The sequence below is a fragment of the Dermacentor albipictus genome, chromosome 3 (genome assembly GCF_038994185.2).
Source record: "Dermacentor albipictus isolate Rhodes 1998 colony chromosome 3, USDA_Dalb.pri_finalv2, whole genome shotgun sequence".
Lineage (NCBI taxonomy): Eukaryota > Metazoa > Arthropoda > Arachnida > Ixodida > Ixodidae > Dermacentor > Dermacentor albipictus.
In genome coordinates this window covers 45896814-45919668 of record NC_091823.1, presented here as the reverse complement: position 1 = coordinate 45919668, position 22855 = coordinate 45896814, and positions in this window count along the sequence as shown.

Below are 22855 nucleotides of genomic sequence, written 5' to 3'. Positions count from 1 at the left end.
AAGTCTTCTCGCTGTCAACCATGTTTAGAAGCTGGTATTTAGGGGTTTTTGCATGGGCGTAGCATGCCTGCAGAAAAGCCGATAGGGAGGAAAAGAAGGGCGCAGTCCTGGGCGTACACTAACTGGACTATGCCTATGCTCTTAAATCATTATATATTTGCATTATGCAGAACCCCTCACAAGTTCGTTCGTACTGTTTGTCAAAAAAATCTGACTGAACAAAACCAACTGTATTTTACCGTCGTCACTTAGTGTATAATAGGGCTGAAATAAGCGGACTTCTTCTGCCAGACCTCTGCTCTACTATACTCCGATTTCTAATCAGCGGGGTGAGCCAACGAATTCAATTTTCTAACCGTGCTCTAACGGTGGAAAGACTTCCATTCTTCTGATTTCTTTTCTGATGGGCGTAAAAAGCGTTATGCTGTTCTTGCACGTAGACATTTTTAGGGCGAAAGCCTTAGACGGCTCATGGGACGTAAATTTGACCGGCCGGCGTTATATATATATATATATATATATATATATATATATATATATATATATATATATATATATATATATATATATATATATATATATATATATATATATATATATATATATTGACCTACAGCACAAAGAGCTGATGTGCCAAAAGAAATGTCTGCACCTGAGTGTTTACTTAGAACAGTTCCGAATTTACTGGTTTCTTCATATTTTTTATAGCTAAATACCACAGAGAAAGCCACAGAAAAGTACTTGCATTCTGACTGGCAGGTCACAACACACGTATTTGTGTTGTGTCATTCTTATCCATTCATGTGATCTTGTACTATAAATTTAAAATGTCACAATAGCAGAACTGAGCATCAACCATTACATTTGAAAGGCTTTTTTGAGTGTTAGGCAGTTATGCCTATAAGCATATTCTAACAAAAAAATGTGCACCCCCTTCATTTGGCGTTTATTTTTCATCTGAAATGGACTAAGCGGGTTGAAAATGCAACCGTGAGAGTTTGCAAAATGCAGAATTTTGTCAAACGTAACTACATGGATAGTGGCACCCAAAATTAGAATGCTACATTACTAATGTAAGATTCATATTAGAGTACGTCTGTGTGGTCTGGGACCCACAAACTAAAATACTTTATAATAAGATTGAACTCGTACAAAACCATGTTGCTCGGTTTGTTGCTCATAATTTTCACAATTATAACTTTACTTCTATTGTTATTACACTGAAGGATGGGCTGGCATGGGAATTAGTGAGCCGGTGCAGAACATGCGATTAGAGACACTTTTCAAAATTTATTGTAGCGTGCTTAAAGTAGACAGGGAAACATACCATTGGCCCCCTCGTTTTACATCTCAAAGACGCGATCATCAATAGAAAATAAGAAAAATTAATTGTAGAACAAATGCTTTCGTGGGTAATTGCTTTCGGTACACCATCATTCAATGGAATCAATTGCTACAATAAATTACTTAATGCCGAAATGAAGTGTCATCTTGAATGTCGTTTTGGATGTATAATGGCATGCATGCTAGTTTTGCTCCACACTGGCCTCATGTGCATTCTTACACCCCTGCAATAATGATTTCAGGCACTGCAGGTACTTTTTTTTTTGGGGGGGGGGGGGAAGAAGAAGAAGAAGTCCCTCCGAGTGGCCGCTGCTTCTTCGGTGAGATATTATTTTCTGTTTTCTTCGAAGAATCAGTGCTGTGTTGAGACTTCACTGTTGTCCAGGGAGAACAGACATCCCGTGGGATTCCTGTGTGCTACAGATCACGCACAATATCGCGTGGTTTGGCTGCGCTCCGCAGCGCATCTACGCCTACCACGGCGGTAGGCAGCAAAGAACACCGGCACGAGCCATATGTCCGACAGCGCGTTCCTAGGCGCATGAGTGCCGCAGAATCGACGCCGCATTCGGAAGTGCCACAACAAGCGCCCAATGTCATCAAGCCGGCGACGCTGGTTTTCAACGCCACCCTACCTACCAGCGCACCTTCAGTGAATATGGCTGAGACCAGCGAAAGTGAAGCCAAGAAACCACGGGTTGACGACGACAGAACATCTACCTATGATCTAAGTGACGATGAAGATATTGACTGCGATGAAACGCCGTTCTCCTTGGTAACGTATAAAAAGAAGCGGCCTGAGGGAATTCCAGTTGTTTTTCGACCATCACAGGAAGGACGCAACTTCTGGCAAGTGAATCCAAACCGCGCTGCGTCGGAAATTGTCTCTGCGGCAAAAGAAAAAGTGCAGTCTTTCCGCGTGAATAGAGATCGAAGTTTCTCTGTCAACGTCGCTTCAGTCTCATCTGCAAGACATCTACTGTCGATGAGCGAAGTTGCTGGTTTGGAAGTCAAGCCATTCATTCCGGCGTCTTATACCAAGAATGTTGGCAAGATACGCCATGTGCCAATTGAGTATACGGAAGAACAACTGGTTGACTTCCTGAAGGATTTTGGAGTGACATCTGCCCGTCGTCAGGCGCGCTACAATCGCCAAGAAGACGGAGCGGTAGAATCACGCCCTCTGAGAACCGTCATCCTCCATTTCAGAGAAGACAAACCAATGCCGCAACGAGTGCATTTAGGTTTCACGAGCCACCCCGTAGAAGAATATCATGGCCCTGCTCTAAGATGCTACAACTGCCAGAGATTTGGACATCTATCGAAGAACTGCCGCAGTCAGCGTCGCTGCAAGATATGCTCAGAAGACCACAACTATTCAGAGTGCAAGTCTGTGTGTCAGCCAAAGTGTGCCAACTGTGGCGGAAACCATACAGCTTCCTACTCCGGGTGCCCTCAGAGCAGAGCTGCCTCAAGGTTACGCAGACATGAGTTAAAATATGGAAGGCTGCCTCCTCGTAATGCGCCCCCACCCAACCTTGATGCTGTAAGATGTGCGCCTCCAACTCCTAACAAAGAAAAAGAGCAAGGGGTCCATATGAGCTATTCTGCAGCCCTAAAGCACTCAGGTCGACAACGTTCTGACAGCGAGCGGCATGATCCACCTTCAGAGAATGCTACTCACCTTGCCCAGGCTTCGAGTGAAATTCGCCGACCTTCTCAGCAACGCCCTCAGCCATCGACACAGCAACCTCAGTTAACATCTGAGCGACTACGTCAGCATTCGCCTCAACCACAACAGTCATCCCAGCGACCATCTCAATCAATTCTTCAGCGACCTGCTTCGAGCTCGCATGGAGCTTCAGCGTCGTTTGGTGATTACGCGTCTTTACCCGTAGCCCAGATGATCCTGCCCATGCTATTCACAGCTCTGCGTGCAATTCTAAGTGCCATTCCACAAGCAAACAACCTACCAGAGGTAAAAGCACTGCTTTCTATGGAATCGTTGGTGCTTCCACAACCACCAACAGCCCCACGGCAGGCATACGATGAATAATCGTTACAACAATGTTTTCGTATTTCAGTGGAATGCTAATAGCCTTCGAAACAAGTCAGCTGATTTTCGCAAACTACTAGCTCAACATAACTTTCCTGTTTTATGTATACAGGAGGCAGGCGTAAGAGATGACTTTCGTCTTTCAAACTATGTTATATATAAATCATCGCGCATCGCTGGAAATAGTAGAGCGATGTTATGTGTGAGAAAGGACCTGCCGTCCTATTTAATACAGTCGAGCGATTTAAACATACCGGAGTTCGTAGCATGCAATATATCTTTCAGAAATACAAGTGTCACAGTGATCAGTCTTTATCTACAATGTGCTAGCAAAATATCAGTAGACAGCTTGGTGAATGTGTTTGGTATCGCAAACTCACATGCGCTGGTTTGTGGGGACTTCAACGCACATAACGTCATCTGGGGCAGTGAATATAACGATTCCCGTGGAAGCATAATAGAGTCTGCCGCAGAAAAAAGTAATCTTATCGTGTTAAATGACAACTCTCCAACGTTCTTGCGGGGGTTTCGTTACTCAAGCTGTATAGACGTCACGCTCTGCTCACAAGACCTTCTTGATGGCGTTGAATGGTCAACGGACATAGAAACGCACGGTAGTGATCATTTTCCGATCCTGGTAAAACATCGCCTCATACGGATGGAGGGGACCCGGCGCTACTCAAAACATACTAATTGGCAAAGTTTTCGTCACCACTTGAGTAATTCATTGGGCGAAAATCCAAGCTTTCAAAGTTTTGCAAATATCTTGTGTGAGTCTTACGAGATCTGCACAAAGCAAGTCACTGTTCCAAATGAATACGCTGCAGTCGACGGGGAATATGAATATCTAAGAGCAATTAGAAGACGAGCCGAACGGGCTTACCGCCGCAGTGGAAAGCTGGATGACTACAAGATGGCGCAGAAAGTTCGGTCAGCTTCACGCAAACGCTTACAAAAATTAGGTACGAGAAGGTGGCGAGAATACTGCGCGTCGTTGTCTCCCTTTACTCCAGTTCCCAGAATATGGTCAGTTGTCCGATCTTTTACTGCTCCAGTTACCCAGAGCCATCCCTTCCGAGCCCTTGCCGTAGCTCGAAGCACTCCGGAAACATCTGTTGCTGACGAATTCTGCCAACTTATATCGAGACCAGGAATACCGTTCACTTGCCTACAATTTACAAGTTCGATAACACTAGCAGAACAGAAAGTTCATGCGTGCTTTATGTCACAACATCCTCAACTTGACTGTGAGTTTAGTCTAAATGAATTGACATGTGCCCTTTCGTCATGCCGTACAAAGACAACCGCAGGCCCAGATGGCGTCACGTATACGATGTTAAAGAACCTAGGTCCTGTAGGAAGAATGGCTCTTTTGGAGATATTTAATGACATCTGGATAAGAGAGACTCTGCCAGATTCATGGAAATTAGCCCGGGTAACTCCAGTACTAAAACCAGGAAAGACTCCCCTTAGTCTTGACTCCTACCGACCCGTCAGCCTCACAAGCTGTTTTTCCAAACTAATGGAGAAGATGATAGACTGTCGACTGCAGTGGTGGTGTGAACACACAAATATGTTTTCCAATTACATGGCCGGTTTTCGACAAAACCGGTGTACAATGGATTCAGTATTAGACATTGCCACATGCGTCGAACATGAACGAAGTTGCGGAAATGTGACAGTAGCAGTATTTTTAGACATTCAAAGAGCATTCGACACTGTAAGTCACATACACATCCTTGCTGGTATGTTAGAGCTTGGCCTACACGGTCGAGCACTACGATGGGTATCAAATTTCTTGAAAGACAGAAAAATATTTATGGAAACAATCGAAGGCGCGAGTAATTATCACAGCATCACACAGGGCGTTCCGCAGGGCAGTGTTCTCAGTCCGTTTTTATTCAACTGCGTCATGGCAGCCTTGCCACTAAAGCTCCCGTCTGGTCTACAGTATTCGCTGTACGCAGATGACATCTGCATATGGGCCTCTGGATCTCATATACAAGACATTCAAACAACGCTGCAAGAGGGACTTGACATTATCGACACCTTTTTAAAAGAAAGAGGCATGAGTCTTTCATACGCAAAGACAGCCGTACTTCCTTTTACTAGACGACAGCTGAATAATTTCCAACTTACGCTTAATGGACAAACTTTGATGTGCGTGAAAGAGCATAAATTTCTTGGAATTATTCTTGACCGCCAGCTAACATGGGCTTCACACATCCGCGCAATTGAAAAGCAGACCAATGCAGTAATAAACGTACTTCGGCGACTCGCAGGTACAACGTGGGGGGGATCAGTCTCTTCGCTACTACAAGTTCATAACGCACTCATAAAACAAAAAATTGCTTACTCGGCTCCTATTCTCCACGGTTTATCGCAATCTTCTGAGGAACGCCTTCAACGTTTACTGGCAAGAGGGCTGCGAGTGTGTCTTGGGGTTCCGCAGGCTACCTCGAGTTCTTTAGTAATTGCTGAAGCTCGTCACCCACCATTTCCAGTCATACGAACGGTTGAAACATGCCGACATATTTATCGCATCTTAACCCAACACGAGAATCATCCATTAAACCTCGCGCTTACCGAAAGAAACAAAAGCAAAATTCACGATGTTATTCGAGAACATAAAGCATTATTACCAAGGTTTGAAATATGCAAAGTGGATGTTTGTTACCCTCCCTGGATGTTAACATGTCCTAAAATAGAATTATCGGTTGACGGGATTATATCTAAGAGAGACATGTTCATAGTAGCCGCCCAACAACTGGCACTCTTCCAAATTTACTCCTTATATCCCAGTACATACACGTTTATACAGATGGTTCGTGTCATAAAAACTCCTCGACTTCAGCATTCGTCATTCCACATTTAGCGCTAGAACAAACATTTAAATTATCCCGAGAGACATCTTCCACCGTGGCAGAACTGTTTGCAATCCTGTGTGCTTTGCGGTTCATAACATCAAAAGAACATTCGCAAAAATGGGTTATCTTTAGCGATTCGCAAGCCGCTCTCACATTACTACAGAGCAATAAGAAAAATTCTTTGAACACTTTGCTATTGTATGAGACACTCAAAGAACTTACAAAAGCAAGCGCACTGAACCACGTAATTGCATTCCAGTGGATACCTGGGCACTGCAATATTCCTGGAAATACTGCAGCGGACGCAGCTGCGAATCGGGCGCACAATAACGTGGAGACAACCAATCTTCCTCTATTGCGTAGTGAAGTCCGTCTGCTCCTGAGACAGATTTCTTGTCGCCTCAGCAAAACTACCTGGTTCGATCAGCAAACTAAAAACTCTGAGTTATACTTTATAGACCCATGTATAAACTTAACAATGCCGGGAAATCTAAGAGACAACAGAAAATTTGAAACATTGGTACACCGCCTGCGTCTTGGTACTGCATTCACTAAACACTTCCTGTACAGGATAAAACGTGTCTCTAGTCCACAGTGTTCTTGTGGCCATACAGACGAAGATGTGCATCATCTTCTCCTCGAGTGCACTAAATACAATCCACAAAGAAGGGTACTGCAAGCAAATTTGTTGATATTAGACAGAAGACCTTTCACTCTAAAAAAAATACTTGGCCCATGGCCAACTGCGGGCCTTCAAAAAAGAGCGCTTCTTGCTCTGAAAAAGTTTTTAGAGGATGCCAACATTTTGGGAAAATATTAGGCATCAGCTGATCCGAATGCGCTAAATGAGCAACATAAACGTTGTTCGTGATTCATAATTGGTTTATGAGGCGATCGCAACTTTTATGCAATATGTATAATTCTGTTCTGTACTTGCAGTGCATTACATGAGTTGAGTGTTCTGACTGTTCTAAATATCTGACTTTATATATGCGTACGTGGACTGCACTTATGCACAGAACTTTGCGACTCATATACTGTTGGACCGTATATTTTTTATTCATCCAGTGTTCTACTGAGTGTTCTACTGAGTGCCATCTTTCGTGTCGCTATTCTCCTTTTTTACGCAAACTTGTTTTCCTTTGCCAAGTGACAAGGAGTAGCCGGTGCCACTATAAAGGCGCCAACCTCTCCTAAAATTTCATCTCAATAAAAAAAAAAGAGAGGAGCCAAACCCAAAGAGCTATCCGTCGGTTTGTTATGAAAATAAAAAATGGCAACAAATGTTTCCACACCTTTATTTGGCGGCCCTGTCTCGCGCCATATAAGCCTTCATTTCATTGTAATGTGCATGTTAAAGCAGCTACTAATTAAGACAGACCCACAAAACCGCTTACTACATCAACTTTTTCTCAGAATTTGAGATCACAAAACTCGCTGCGAAGCTTAGTCACTTGATAACCTTAGTTTGCTTTCAGGTACTCGCCTATGCATTTTTCCAAGTCTTAAAAGGTGGCTGTGCATTAGTCAGCTAGTTTGTCACTAAGTAACACACAGCCCATGCCCAACTCGCTCAAATAACCCGAAGAGAGCTTAAAATAGTCAGGTCATTATGTGCATCCCGTGCAAGCTTATTTTTTATATAGGGACAAAGAATAAACATAGGACGTGCATGTATGACGCTGATAGCATCAAAAGGTCTTAAGTCGATCATCCTTGTTTGCCGTCATGGCTGGGAGAGGGAGCATGCCTGTCATGGTACTAATTAATGCTTTGTGCACTCAGGTAATGTGTTGTACATTGTTTAAATGCTGAATAAGGTTTGTCCAATTAGTAAAGGTGTAACAGATTAGCCACCCAAAACAGCTAGAAAGAATGTAATCATTTGCTTTCAGTCTAAATAAGGTATCTTATCAGCAATATAAATTATTTGCTTTCGTATAAACATTCTCCTTTATAAGTCTGATGAGGATATATCTGCATAAGGTGACCATTATACATACATATTGATTTTAATGAATGATACACCTGCTGCTTAACCTTCACTTACTTGCTGCATCAAGTTAACCGCTTACACACAACATATTTACATACGGTAAGAACTTCACTCATGACTGAGCACATTCTTTATTTTTTCTACTTCAGTTAAGATGTCTTTTTTTTGCAAAGTTTACAAGCAGCAAGAATTTCTAAAAGGCATGTTTTAAGAGTTGCTTCGTGTTTGGTGATTTTATAAGTGTCAAAAAAGGAAAAGGCATTTCGTGCGTCAAAGTGTTTTAGGCACACTTTTAAAATTGGTAGAGTAAAAAAGCAAAGCATGAACAAGCAAATGCAAGCAAATCTGAAAGCAGTACTCGAAGCCCCACACGCGTGCTCGGTGGTTAAGATGGGTGATTTGTCGACCTACGCAGTTGCTGTTCTGCGACATTTGAGCGTGTTGCGTGTTGTTGCAAGATGTCGCTAGCACCACTACAGAAACAGTGCCATCGCGCCGAACACAACCGAGAAAAGTTAGGGATGTATGGGTATTCTCGGACGAACCACTGTCGCGTGACGTAGAACGCGGCGCGTTGGACGATTCGATAGGTATTTCTCAACAAGCGAGTGCAGCGCGCTCTGTAAGCGATTGCCCGAGAACACGTCCCGTGTTGGGACACGATGCGATTGCAATGCATTTTTAAAAAGTGGCGCAGATTTTTGAGACACGTTCCACCCTGCAGGCGTCCGCCCGATACGCACGCAAGCGGACGCGTGCGGGACGGACGGCCGTATTGAGCGTGTCTTGGTCATAAGAGCAGATTGGAGGTTTGGCGTCGGAAAAGCGGGAAGACCAGAAACGACGGAGACGTACAAAAACAAAGTTCCCAGTAGTGGTTCAGAAAGCTTGATGATGGGAATTTCTTGCGTATTTTTTTTTATTTCCTTCTCATCTTTGTTCATCGAGAAGCGCCGGTCGTAACTATAGTGTAGGAAAAAGAAACATTCCGTGCCAGAACTAGCAGACAGGGCGATGCAATAAGGAATGCCGCGGAGTGCACGCAAGCGAGCTCGGCTGCTATACTGGTGATGCTATGCTATGTCAATGCTGCTACGTGTATCAGTGTAGACAACACGCAGAGTAGTGTGTATATTTGCGCTAAAGCTAAAGACAATCTTTATGAAGTTCTAAAATTAAACGAAGTCCTTGTGAAGTAAAAGCAACTGTTTTGTTAGCGCAACATTTTGCAAAACGGGCTGGCTAAATCCGGAGCCTTAAGAAGGGAGTGCCTGGCCACATTGCGCCATGCTTGAACCACGAGGAGGGAAGATAACCGATGGTCATTAAGGGTTACGAACTGGATTCCAAGGGAAGGGAGGCGTAGCAGGGGACGGCAGAAAGTTAGGTGGACGGATGAGATTAAGAAGTTTGCAGGGACAACATGGGTACAATTAGTACATGACCGGGGTAGGTGGAGAAGTATGGGAGAGGCCTTTGTCCTGCAGTGGGCGTAACTACGATGATGATGATGATGATGAACCACGTCTGTCGGTGTGGGTTCGCCGAGGTATCTCGCAGTGCAAGCCGCAGCAGGTCCAGCGCCGGGAATGTGACATCATCACTTGGTCACGTGGTTTTCGATACCATCGGAGGTTAACACCGGACGCCGGATTTACCACTTCATGGGGCACACAGTGCTTTCGCGATAATAACACGCTCCAAAATACTCGTGCTGCTTTCTTATGCCTTCTGCAATGGAATTCGGCATTTTTCCTCTGCTCGCCTTGGATGCGACGCTCTCTTTTCTTGACTCACGATGATCTATGTTATTGCGGCTCCAATGAACTCCTTACTTTGCACTAAACTTTTTACAAAACGTTATTTTTAACTGTAACGCATTGTTATTTCTAAATCTACGCTTCAAACAACAAACCTGCGTTGTTCCTGCTGATTCCCCAATTATCAGTGGCATAAATCGCAAAGACAATTTTCATTCTCGTGTAGCAGCGCGTCGCCAAAGTGACACTCATGCGCTCAAGTGCACTTCCTCGAAGTGGCACTAAATTTCCTTGTGGGTTACTGGTATAACAGACACACGTCATCGGCGTATGTGTACTGATGGCGCACTGTTTGGCGATTATTTTGGCAATGCTAAAGCGGGCAGCGTTCCTGCCGGCACCCAAATTTCTAAGTACATCAAAGACAGCTTCTATAATCATCATTATCATCATCGCACCACCACTACCCTCTGCCTATGTTTAGGTCTACTACACGACGAAGGCCTCTCTCCGCGATCTCCAATTAATAGAATAATAGAATAAATAGAATAGTTAATCGAATAAAAGTATTTAGAAAAGTCTATGAAGGTGCGCATACCATAACATATTGCTCTAGAAATTGCTTAGGAATAATTCTTTTTGCTTTGGCAGAGCAATCTCTGTAGATATTCCATGCCGGATGCCAAAGTACATATCTGAAAAGACAGTATACGCGTCACAAAATGACGTAATTCTCTTTCTACGTCCTGCGCCAGGAAAGCCAGGGATAGGCCGCGTTACTCCAACCTCACCGAAGAAGAGAAGCAAGAACGTTGAGTTCGCAAACACGCAAATAAGGAGCGACTATATAATGCTTCGCAGTACGATAACTCACCGTAAGGGAGTTTCGGCCGCATTTCTTAAACATTTGAAGCCAACATGCAGTAACTACCATAGGCGACGGCTGCGGGGGTGCTCCGGGGCCTGAGCCCCTTCCGAAGTTTTCCGGGGAGGGGGCAGAGCCCGCCTCCCCCCTCCCCTTCTTGACGATGCCGAAGTCTACTCCCAACCCCACCTAAAGTGCCATTACCAGTTTTGTCACCCATATCAACAGAGGTTTCTTTTGATTTGCCTCTACATCTTCACTTAAAATTTTATTGCGGCTGATAGCGTACTGCATCTTTGTTGGCGGGCACCTGCACGGCTTTTAATTTATACTCTCGCTTTATTTCTACAATTTCTGACAATACGAGAAAGCGCATTAGAAGCACCAGCGGCTGCTTCCTCATACGCATTTTCTCACTTCAACATTGTTCTAAATTTCTACTTTAAACACCTTGTACATACGGAATATATTTAAATATATAGGCAGGACAAAGCTTATTATATATTAGAAAGAGAAGAAGGTATCCATTTAACAATTATTTCGAAAGGTATGGATAGCCTATGCCTAGAGAATGAATACTGTAGCAAAGTGACGCAGCTGTTAGTGTTCTGAAGCATCAGCTGACCATGGAGACGAAGTTGAAGGGGGATGAGCTCCGTCAGGGGTAAGTGCAGATCCGCAGGTACGAAGACGACGAGAGGTATCTAATAAACAACTAGGTTTAATAACGTGGCATTTACTTTAGATTTACACATACCAAATACAAAACGCTGTGATACCCATCGTCGACGGGCTGCCTGACCGACCTGATATCCCGTGTCGAAGTGGCACCGTGGGCTGCTGTCTCTTTGCTCACTGCAAAACCACTCAAATCCCTTCCTTAAATTAGTTTTCACAGCATCCAAGGGACCCCGCATCAGCGGAAAGCGCCGGCTTCTCCGCCAATTGCCTACTCCGACCAATCAGGCAATCCGACAGGATTCAATAGGGGCCAGTAGTTTAAGCGACCAAAACTGGTCGCGAAACCACCCCGCGCACCCCAAAAAATTGCCCATGACTATATTTGCTCCCCGATACAGCCGAGCGTGAGACGAGCGCGCGACACATGCTCGACTGTCAGGTACGGTGGCGTCGACCAGGCGAGAGCACATGTCGGAGGCACTGCCATGGTCATTCCCGCACAAGGGCTCTCCCGCATCGACAAACACACAACAGGCAAGGAAGGAAGGGGCCCGCGGTGTACTCTTTTCGCGACAATATGTTGCTGTATGTTCAACTCACTTGAAATTGCTTTGCGCGTTTTATGACCATGGAAAAAAAAAAACTGCAGACTTCAGTGAGCCATTCGGCAGTCTTTTATAAACAACGGCGTGTGAAATCCACGTGAACGATACATGTCTCGATCAGTATTGCTTTCCTTGATAACGACTAACCATAAAAAGAAGGGGGGGGGGGAAAGTCGCAGTTTACCCGAAAGGCAACGCATAGATTGCGAGAGCAAATTAGTAGACAGCTATACGAAGTAAGGACAGTTGTTTTATCGGTCGCACAAACTAGGAAACATTCGCATGCCAAGTGTATTAACTATCATGGTGTCAGCGCTCACATGCAAACATGAACGCATCGTATTCGACGAGCGCAGACACTCGCTGTCAGGACGCTGGTGTGAGCAAGCGGGGCAGCAGCAGCGAGCGAAGTGACTTTCGTGCGGTCTTTTCCTTCAACGCGAGAGCGGCGAGAACACAGCGCTCGCGTAGATGTGAGCCAGTAGACAGTTTTAGTTACACGTACGTAAAGGCTTCACGTACGCAAACGTGAAAAGCCTACGTACCTTACGTGCACGCCATCTGAAACACTTTTAGCTACACGCATGCGACGCACGCCAAGAGGGACCCCGTAGCTCCATCTATAGGGAAATGTGAAGACGGCGGTAGCCAATTCAATCCTGTCGCCGTGTTTCAATCCTGTCGCCGTGTGTAGCCGCCCGGTATCGCTTGTTCGTGATCTTGTGGAACTCCCGTGCGAAGCTGTCTACGTGCGCAAGAAACGCACGCAAAGAATTGAATCTCACGTACGTCCGTGAGACGCGCGCGCGCCCGCTACGTTCTGCGCATGCGCACTGCCCACACGTAGAAGCTCTACGTACGCAAAGCCTCTACGCACGTGTAACTAAAACTGTCTAGTATGGGCCGTCTGCAGATCCGTTTCAAGATACGGCCCATGCGACCGCGGGCGGCCGTGAAAAGTACGCACATGTTGGCGGAGTCGAAGCCGCTCCACTCCCTGCCGCGCTGCCCGCCCGCTTTTCTCCATACATGGCGAGCGAGGTTGAACCGCGATCGCCACTTCCCCTTGCGCCCTGTCGCGAAGCGCACAGTTGCTGCTGGAGCCGAACGCCCCCTCCCCCTCTCCCTCCCATCCCCCCACGGCCTTTCGCGACAGAGGCGCGTTTGCTGAGCTTCTTTTTCCTTCGCCCGCGCTAACTGAGCCTGGATCGTCGGCTTCCCTCGCGTTCTTTCACTCACACATGCAGCATACAACGTGCGGCGACGATGGTATCGCCCTTGGACTTTATATGGAACATCACGGCGATGCCGATGCCGACGGCGAATGCGAGGGATAAATTGCGCCTGCAGTGTCCGTATAATTGCTATCGCAATAATAAAAAAATGACCTACTAATTTACAACATTTGTTGGGGATGGAAACATCATTACTTGCATGCAAACCTTATAAATATATGCAGGACATCCCTAGCTATCACGCAACAAGATTTAAAAAAGATATTGCGTTACTCGAAGACGACCTCGTGCGTATTGCTTCCAGTTCAGTGAAGTAGCCGCCAGTAAATTTTTCGTTAGTGAGATTTAACTAGGTAATTGTCTTTAATTATATATATTAGTGGTATATATTAGTTCACTGAACGCACGCTTGGGACCATATACGATACCATAGACGACACTTGAGATGATACGATTGCGCAAGCGCTCTGTCACGTGGCTTTCTTCATATTTCGCGGGCTTTCTTTGCAACCCGAAAAAAAGGATTATGTGAGACGTATCGTGTAGGAACAACTCGATCAGTAGTTTGTAAAGGTGTTTTGCAAATGTGCCTATTCTACTTGGGGTCCTCAGCCAATAATTAAGAAGGTTGGGTAATTAAACTTAATGATTGAGTTATGCGGAAAAAAATCCCTGAGTTACTAGAGGGCAGAGTGAATGGTATGCTTTCTGTTTGATTCACCTCCGACGCGCCTTTCATTTTTAATGTTTTGGCTGAAGTTACGTGGGACACCTCGTATACCATGCTATATTATACAGGGAGTCTCAGCTAACTTAGGCCAAAAGTTAAAGGATATATATTGGCGCTGCCCGTGTCAAATTGCCGCAGTATTGTTCTCAGCCATATGGAGCACGTCATGATATTTTTTTCAATCCGCCAAGCTCGATAATTACCAAAGATTGGCTAATAAACTTTTTTTACTATTAACTCTATCGAAATATCTTCAATGCAAGATTTGCAGCGCGTGTTCAGAAACACAGGATTATTTCATCGGTGCTAAAATAAGTGGCCTGTTTAATTTATTTCCAGCTTTTTGTAATATGTGTGAAATTTAAGAAATACCACGTGACTGCCGGCTCACGCGCCGCGTTTTTAGTGCCCTGAAATGTAAGTTTAAAAAATTTGCAGGGGCTGCTCCGCCACTGGGATCGACTGAGCAGGCTCTCGGTGACAGCCACACACACACACACACACACACACACACACACACACACACACACACACACACACACACACACACACACATATATATATATATATATATATGCAGATAAACACCAGTGCGGATACCAAAAGGGCTGTTCCACCACTGACCATCTCGTGCGACTAGAGCATGAAATACGTGACGCGTTTCTTCACAAGCAATACTGCCTCGCGGTTTTCTTTGATTTTGAAAAGGCATATGATACCACATGGCGATACGGAATTTTGAGAGACCTGGCTGACATGGACGTCTCGGCACAATACTCTCGCGCACATTCACACAAGAAAATGGCGTCCCTCAAGGTTGCATTCTTAGCACGACGCTCTTCATAGTCAAAATGAACTCTGTAAATAAAGTCATCCCACCATCAGTTATGCACTCAATATATGTCGACGATTTGCAAATAGCTTGCCGCGCCTCAAACCTACCCACATGCGAACGACAACTACAAATAACAATAAATAATCTTACACAATGGGCTGATAAAAATGGTTTCCGGTTCTCAACACAGAAAACTGTCACAGTTCTCTTTTCGCAGAAGCGAGGGTTACACTGCACTCCAGGTCTCACTTTACATGGTACAACGCTGCCCGTCAAAGAGCACTATAAATTTCTAGGCGTAACGTTTGACACTGAACTGAACTTCCTGTCCCACATTAACGCAACTAAAATTAAAGCAAATAAAGCGCTAAATATCCTTAAGGTCTTATCACATAAGCACTGGGGATCTGACCGAACATGTCTATTACGTATATACCGGTCCCTTGTACGTAGCATCCTTGACTACGGTAGTGTAGTTTATGGAGCAGCTAGGCAGTCCTACATTAAGCGACTTGATCCGGTTCACAATCTTGGCCTACGACTGGCGAGCGGTGCCTACAGGACATCGCCTGTACAAAGTTTATACGTTGACGCTAATGAGCCTTCATTACAGCACCGCAGAGCACAACTTACACTTTGCTATGTACTAAGAATTCGGTCATCACCACAACATATATGCTACAACATCGTAACACAGTGCCAATCACGAACACACTACACAAATAAACCAAACATGATTCGGCCACTCATCTTAAGACACGAACAATATTGTCAGACCTATGATGTTCCTCCAGAAGCCCTGCAGGTTGCCGAAAGGCCAGCAAGATTGCCCCCGTGGTGCAATTTTACACAGCTGTGTGACTGGACGTTAACACATATAAAGAAAAAAGGCATTCCACAAGAGCATATAATACAAAAGTTCCGAGCTATCCAAGAAAAATACAAAAATTACACAGAATTTTACACTGACGGCTCTAAAACACAAGAATACGTAGGTGTCGGGATCGTAACAAAAAATTGGGAAAATAGCATTCGCATAAATAATTTTTCTTCAGTCTTTACCGCCGAAGTTTATGCTATATGGATGGCAGTTAAGAAAATTACTTCCGACAAGCAGAAGAATGCTATCATTTATACCGACTCGTTAAGTGCCCTAAGAGCCCTTAACTTAAACTCCGCGTCTGAACCCCTGCTTGGCGATATCCTAAACATAGTGTTTAACAAGAAATACGAAGGAACCATACGATTCTGCTGGGTCCCAAGCCATGTTGGGATAGCAGGGAATGAAGCTGCAGATAGAAGCGCATCCATGGCAGCGCACAAAAGCATCACACACATAACACTTCCATACAAAGACAGCATCAGAGCGGTTCGTAAGGCCCTTGCATCAAAATGGCAGCAAGACTGGAACTCATCCGTAAATAACAAGTTACATATAACTAAACCCCTGCTTCGCGAGTGGAAATCATGCACACACCAAGAACGGTTCTATGAGGTAATGTTATGTCGACTTCGAATTGGACACACGCATCTAATACACAATTTTTTACTTCGAAACGAAAGTCCACCAACATGCGAGAAATGTCACGAAACACTCACAGTAACCCACATCATTATATCATGCCCACACACTGAAACACAGAGACCGAAACATTTCAAAAATTTGTATCACTTACATATACCTCTGCACCCTGCTTTAATATTAGGCGATGACCCACTAGTGCCATTCACCAACCTGTTCCAGTTTTTAGGTGAAACCAATTATCTACATCGACTTTAAGGTAACACAGCTATAACTACCTTAACATTAGATCTTATACTGTCCTGTGACTGGCGCAGCATGGCCTTAGTCGCCTTTGCGCCAATAAACCCGAATTAACTAACTAACATATATATATATATATATATATATATATATATATATATATATATATATATATATATATATATATATATATATATATATATATATATATCATGCGGTTCGGAAACCTGGTCGGGCCCCAGCCTTCCCCAGAAAAAGGGAAACTTTCCGCCTATGGCAGCTGTATTGGACTGGATGAATTCGGGAAGCATGCCTATGGTTTTCTGTACTGTGCTGTTACTTCCTGCAATCTTAGACTGCGCCAAAATAACCTTGTTTTATATCTGAGTTCTTCGTGGATATGCCCTTGGAGCACCAACCAAATTGCGTTTCCACCGGTTCGCTCACATCGAAACGTCTTTTTGTTCTTCTTCTCATCTTCTCTTTGGCGACGTGTTCCTCGGTAAAAGTTGGAATCAGGGAATGCTTCTAAAGACAAACATGTTTACCTTCGCGAGCACGATATTTTACCGCCTTTTTTCTTTTCTCGTGTGCACAGCACATAGGGCCTGACAGCTGTATTTTTCCTCTACAAAAGAAAAAGAAAAACTATGGTGCACCAGTGCACCCCAAGTGCTTCCCTAACACACAAACATGGGCGGCAAGCGCATGAAGACAAGAAAGAAAAAAATGTACCCTGTAAGTAAAACGGGTCCAGTCATAAATAAATGCCATAGGTCGCAAAAAAAGAAAGAAAGAAAGAAAACGAAAAAGAAAAAGAAGGTCTGCGTTGGTCCTGTTCGGGAGCAAAGGCAATTTTCTGCTCCACAGCGACCGCAACTTGGGACGTGCTGAACACAATTCATTTATACATATATTCCGAAAAATGTTCACGTCCTTACGTTTATCCTTTTAAATCTTTTTTCTTTTCGTTGTGTTCGGTTGATCGAATGCAATAGTTCGCTTCTCAGGTCGATCCTTCTAACGCTTTTCCTCGATAACATGTTTAGATAGCGGCAAAAACTGGAATGCGTTGCTTTACAACCCCAAACAGAACATCTGTTTCGCGAAGTTTACAGTAGTGTGAAGGTCACGATGGGATATTTTTCAGCTTCTAGCTGCATGCATGCGAGATGCGTTTCTTACAGGCGGCGGTGCGATACCCTGCCTAACTGAGCTCGCCCTCTCGCTTCTTAACTCACCAACGTGCTAAAGGGACATTGTTACACAGGTTCAAATTTTCGGTTTTGAGTCGAAATGTAATTAAAGCGGTGTAAGATCCACAGTGGATCTTCTTTTGTGTGTCTTTTTCTTAATATATGTTCGGGTATGCCAGGATAAACGTCTTCGCTTTGACCGAGAAAGAGGCTTTTTATCACATAGAAAAGAAATGTTTCATAAGCTTTCTACATTGCCCCGAAGAGGCGCAGCTCTTTTTATGCATACTGTGGTTTGGCGTGGCGTTCGTAAACGCCTACGCCTTTCGCATAGCAACGACCGACACCACTGCTTGGGACCACTGTGGCGAAGAGGAAATTACCAGCCATTTTCTGTTTTGTGCACACAGAGCCTCACTTGCTGCTGCGCTGAAAGAGTTCGACGACCAACCTGTGTCGAAAGAGACCATCCTTCAGCATAGACGCGACTCTCTATCCTACCAGAAGACTGTTAAAGCGTTGTGCTTTTTGCGATATACCGGACTCAGTGGACGTCTATACAACTTACTGTGTTTGTGCTTTTATCTCTCTATCCTTCTCCCCTTTTTCGAACCCTTTTACCGCAACCCACTTGCAGGGTAGCAAGCCGGTGACTTGCTTCTGATTCACCTGCCTACCTTTCCACTCACTGTGTCTTTCTTTTCTCCAACATTATATAAGCGAACAGAGATGTTAAATGGCCCCGTATACTACCAGTCGCAGGCAAATGCTTTTATTTAAAGGGGCCATGACAGGGTCGTCCAACAGTTCTCAGTTTATAAGTGTAACTGAGAGTAGATGGCCCAATATGATTACGCACATGAAGAAAATGAGCTCTCAGTGCACATTTCAAACATAAATCTTAGTTTGAAACCTCTTGACTTCCCTCCTGCCACCGCTCCTCCACTCCCACTACTCCCTCCACTCCTTCCACCTACAGCGACCTCCATTTTGGCAAAGCTATGCGACGTCAGGAACTGAGGGGCCACTTCTGTGTCGTCTGCTTTGAAACACTTCGAGACCTCATTGGACGTGTTTCTCACCACGTTATAGCACCCAACGGTGTAGAAATGGCGTGGTCGCTTAATTGTGCCCACAATTCTTTCAGTTCCGCTATAAAAAGCTGCATCAAATCATAGAGATACGCTGAAACACACACGCAAAATAGAAACAACGCATGGCGTTCATGACACGTTTTCAGCTCCTGCAATAACTTCCAGTGTTTGCAGTACGCAAAAAGCATGGCCTTCGAGACTGGCTGATCTTACCCGAGGTAGCCGTTTCCGGGGGTGCCCATTCATTTCGTCACCCCTCAATGTCACCAAAATGAAATTACGGTTCAACTGCTACGTGAAAAAATTCAAATACAAATGTTCGACTTCATCGAATGCACTCAAATTTTATCATCTTTCTGTGAAACGTGTAAGGTTTAACATGCGATGCATAACTCGAAAATTTGGTGTCATGGCCCCTTTAAGTATTTAAGGTCGAAAATTTGGTGTCATGGCCCCGCCCCTTTTAGTATTCAACTCAAAATATCACGTCATTTTTATCTGTACTTTTTTGTCTTTTCTACGGTGACTTGTTCGGCCTGTTGGTTATCCATCACGAGCAGTAGCCGTAGGGCGCTGTGGAGAACTGACGAGTCAATTTTTAGCAATGAATTTTTGTCTTACCTTAGCAGGACGCTGACCGTTGAAATGGCTAATACAAAGAGTTTCGAGGTTTTTCGTAAACGATGGCTTTTTGTTTCTTTTAGAGGGTAGCTCACTTTACCTTGAACTAGAGTTCTCACATGCCAGCTGTCGCTAAAAGGTGTCTGTCGACACTATTACTTACGAACTGTTTGACCAAGGAAGATTTGTACTATCATCCCTGCACATCCTTCATTTTATGTGTAGGAACGTAGAGGAACGTAAGAGAATGAATATTCTGCCTGCACCGGTTGACCAGGTGTCTTTCAGGTGTGAACGTTGTTCTAAGAGCATTTGCTCTCAGGAAATCAAATATCTTAACTTAAACTTGGCCACGACAGGCACCAGAATTATCCTATAGTGTTGTGTGCTGAGCTACAGCGACAGATTGCACCGTGAAAAAGTAAACTATTTATGCCTATGTGAAAGTTAACTCCTTTTGCATTTTGCAGAGCACGCGGTAGTGGGAAACATCGAACAGTGAAAGAAACTGGCACATAAGCCCACTTACCTACATAATTCACCTAACTGGCCACGTATGTACACCCGTGAGCAAAAGTATACGGACCAGGGATTGCCCTATAAAGCCGATTTTTTCCTCTGTCGGTGAATCCAACTTGAAATTGAACACTGCATTCCAATGTATACCAAACTTGGCATTGTGAACGTTCCAGCTGTACTCGTCAATTTAATTTTATGCGTGGCAATTAAAAAGAAATCTAGTTTTCTCGGTGACCCTGTGGTCCTTATACTTTTGTACACGGCTGTACATAATACGCATTCATAGTCATCAATTGTCATAGCATTTTTCTTGTGTGAAAATTGCGCAAGAAAAAGTCGTTCCCGAATTTTCTCAAGGTATCGGGATACGTAGTGAACCAGGAGAAACGTGACGGCTTTCTTTCATTAATATAATGTTTCTCCGCACCGTTGAGAGAGTGGGGTCCAACTTCGCCGCTTCAGTTTTTGTGTGGGCGTGTTTTGCTGTGCTTGTTTCTTTTCGTGATTGCGTCTGCACGTGCATCACCAGGATCGCTCATTTCGCTGGATGATCACCTACTTTTTACGGCCGGTAACTAAGCCCACCGGCGTGAGCAAGTAGATGCCTTGCCTATGCCTTCGCTTAATTTGGTCGTGCCACGCGAAAGAGCCTACCGCATTGATTTATGTTGTGTAAGAACTTTATTAACCCCGACAGACACATGCTGGGAAGGGGCTTGATGGGGCACAGCAGCATGTGATTCGAACATATGGCGCAACATTAACGGCTCTCTATGCGGCTGGAAGTTTGGAAGCGAAGTGTATGCTCCAAGCTCAAAATCAGATTGATTTATGTTGTGTACAAACTTTATTAACCCCGACAGACACAGGCTGGGGGCCCGATGTGGCCCAGCAGCACGCAATTCGAGCACATGATGCAACGTTGATGGTTCTCTATGCGGCTGGCACTGTGGAAGCGAAGTCCATGCTCCATACGCAGAATCAACCTATCTCTCTTGAAGAAACGCTACGCCGTTAATGCCGCAAGTGTCCTTTTAGAAATCCTAGTTATTCCCTACTTAATCCTTATTTCCGCTTTTTGAGTGTTCTTTATTCATTCCTTGGTGCGTCATACTGTTTAGGTACGATATCACGGTTATATTGTTGCATTCTTGCTATTGTATAGTACTTAATATATATTCCTGTTGTCCATTAATGGTGCCCGGTTAGCACCCGTTTCCGATTGCATTTCGCACACAAGCAAACGAAGACGACCTAGTCGAAATGTGGGAGGCCAAACTCGCCCTCGGGGACCTGGAAGAGCAACGACAACTCGTCGCCAGGGCAAAGACGGCAGTCGAAGCGAGAGGGTTTTTGGACTAGGGAGCCTTCCCACCTCAGGGTGATACCGGGCCTAGCTCGGGACTCTGTTTCGATCAATACACGTTTCTTTCTTTCTTTCTTTCTTTCTTTCTTTCTTTCTTTCTTTCTTTCTTTCTTTCTTTCTTTCTTTCTTTCTTTCTTTCTTTCTTTCTTTCTTTCTTTCTTTCTTTCTTTCTTTCTTTCTTTCTTTCTTTCTCTCTTTTTTCTTTCTCTCTTTCTCTCTCTCTCTCCGTTAATCGTGCTCTATAATTGAGCATTTTATTTTAGGAGGTCCTCCTGCAGAGCTTTCCTCGGCAACTACTCTTGTAAACTTTGAGATCATGTATACTGTACTGTATCGATTACTTCAAATCCTCCTCAAATTATAGTCACAGCTGTAGCTGCTGCTTCACGTACGTGCCACTGTGATATGTTACGCACATTCGTGGCTTTTTTGGCAAGAAAACACCTTTAACGATACGTTAGATAAAGTAAACGGCCAAATGAGAGAGAGAGAGAGAGAGAGAAGAGAAGAGAAGAAAGAGAGAGAGACTATGCGTAGAAAAACAGCAAGGTTAACCAGAGGTAGTTCTAATTGGCTACCCTGCAGAGGGGGAAGGAGGCCAAATAAAAGATTATGATTATTGTAGTGGCCCAAAATTCATCCTGAAGTGTCAATATTCCTAGCAGCGTAGATTGACATGCCAACAAATCAAAGAGATGGAGAATGGTTTCTTCGAACCTCCACATTGGTGAGAGACAAGGAGACAAGGTCATAGCGACCCAGACGATAAGGGTAGCTAGTTGTTTTTTAGCCGTTTTCGTGGTGTAGCCGGATCACTTCGCAGTATTTTGTTTTTCTAATTCACGGTAATGTCTTTTCTACTGCTTCATAATAATGATCAAATCGAGATTCTTTTTTTCTTCTTTTTTTGTCTTAGACATTCGAAAAGGATTTGTGACAACACAGCCACGAAATTTTTCGTGTTTTACAGTATAGCTCTAGTGGGTTCTTGTATGTACTAATGCACTAACGTTGCCATTCGTCATCGTCCGCGCCAGCTCTATGATAGGTTGTCACAGCTAGTTCTCCCTCAGGAATCACAACTGTGAAAGCTGAGTGTATTGCCTCGAAGGCCAGGTTATCTACTATTCGGTGCTGTTCCACGACTCGCTCTCTTTAATGCGCTGGTGATTCACGCTGGGTTCTTGAGGGGCCAGCGAAGCACTCAGTGATTATCTGTTTCACCTGTGTGAAATGTTGGCGCACGTCATAAACACACTTGGTTCCCACTAACGTAAATGATATAAACCGGCAGTATTCAAATTGAAATCGAACTCAATT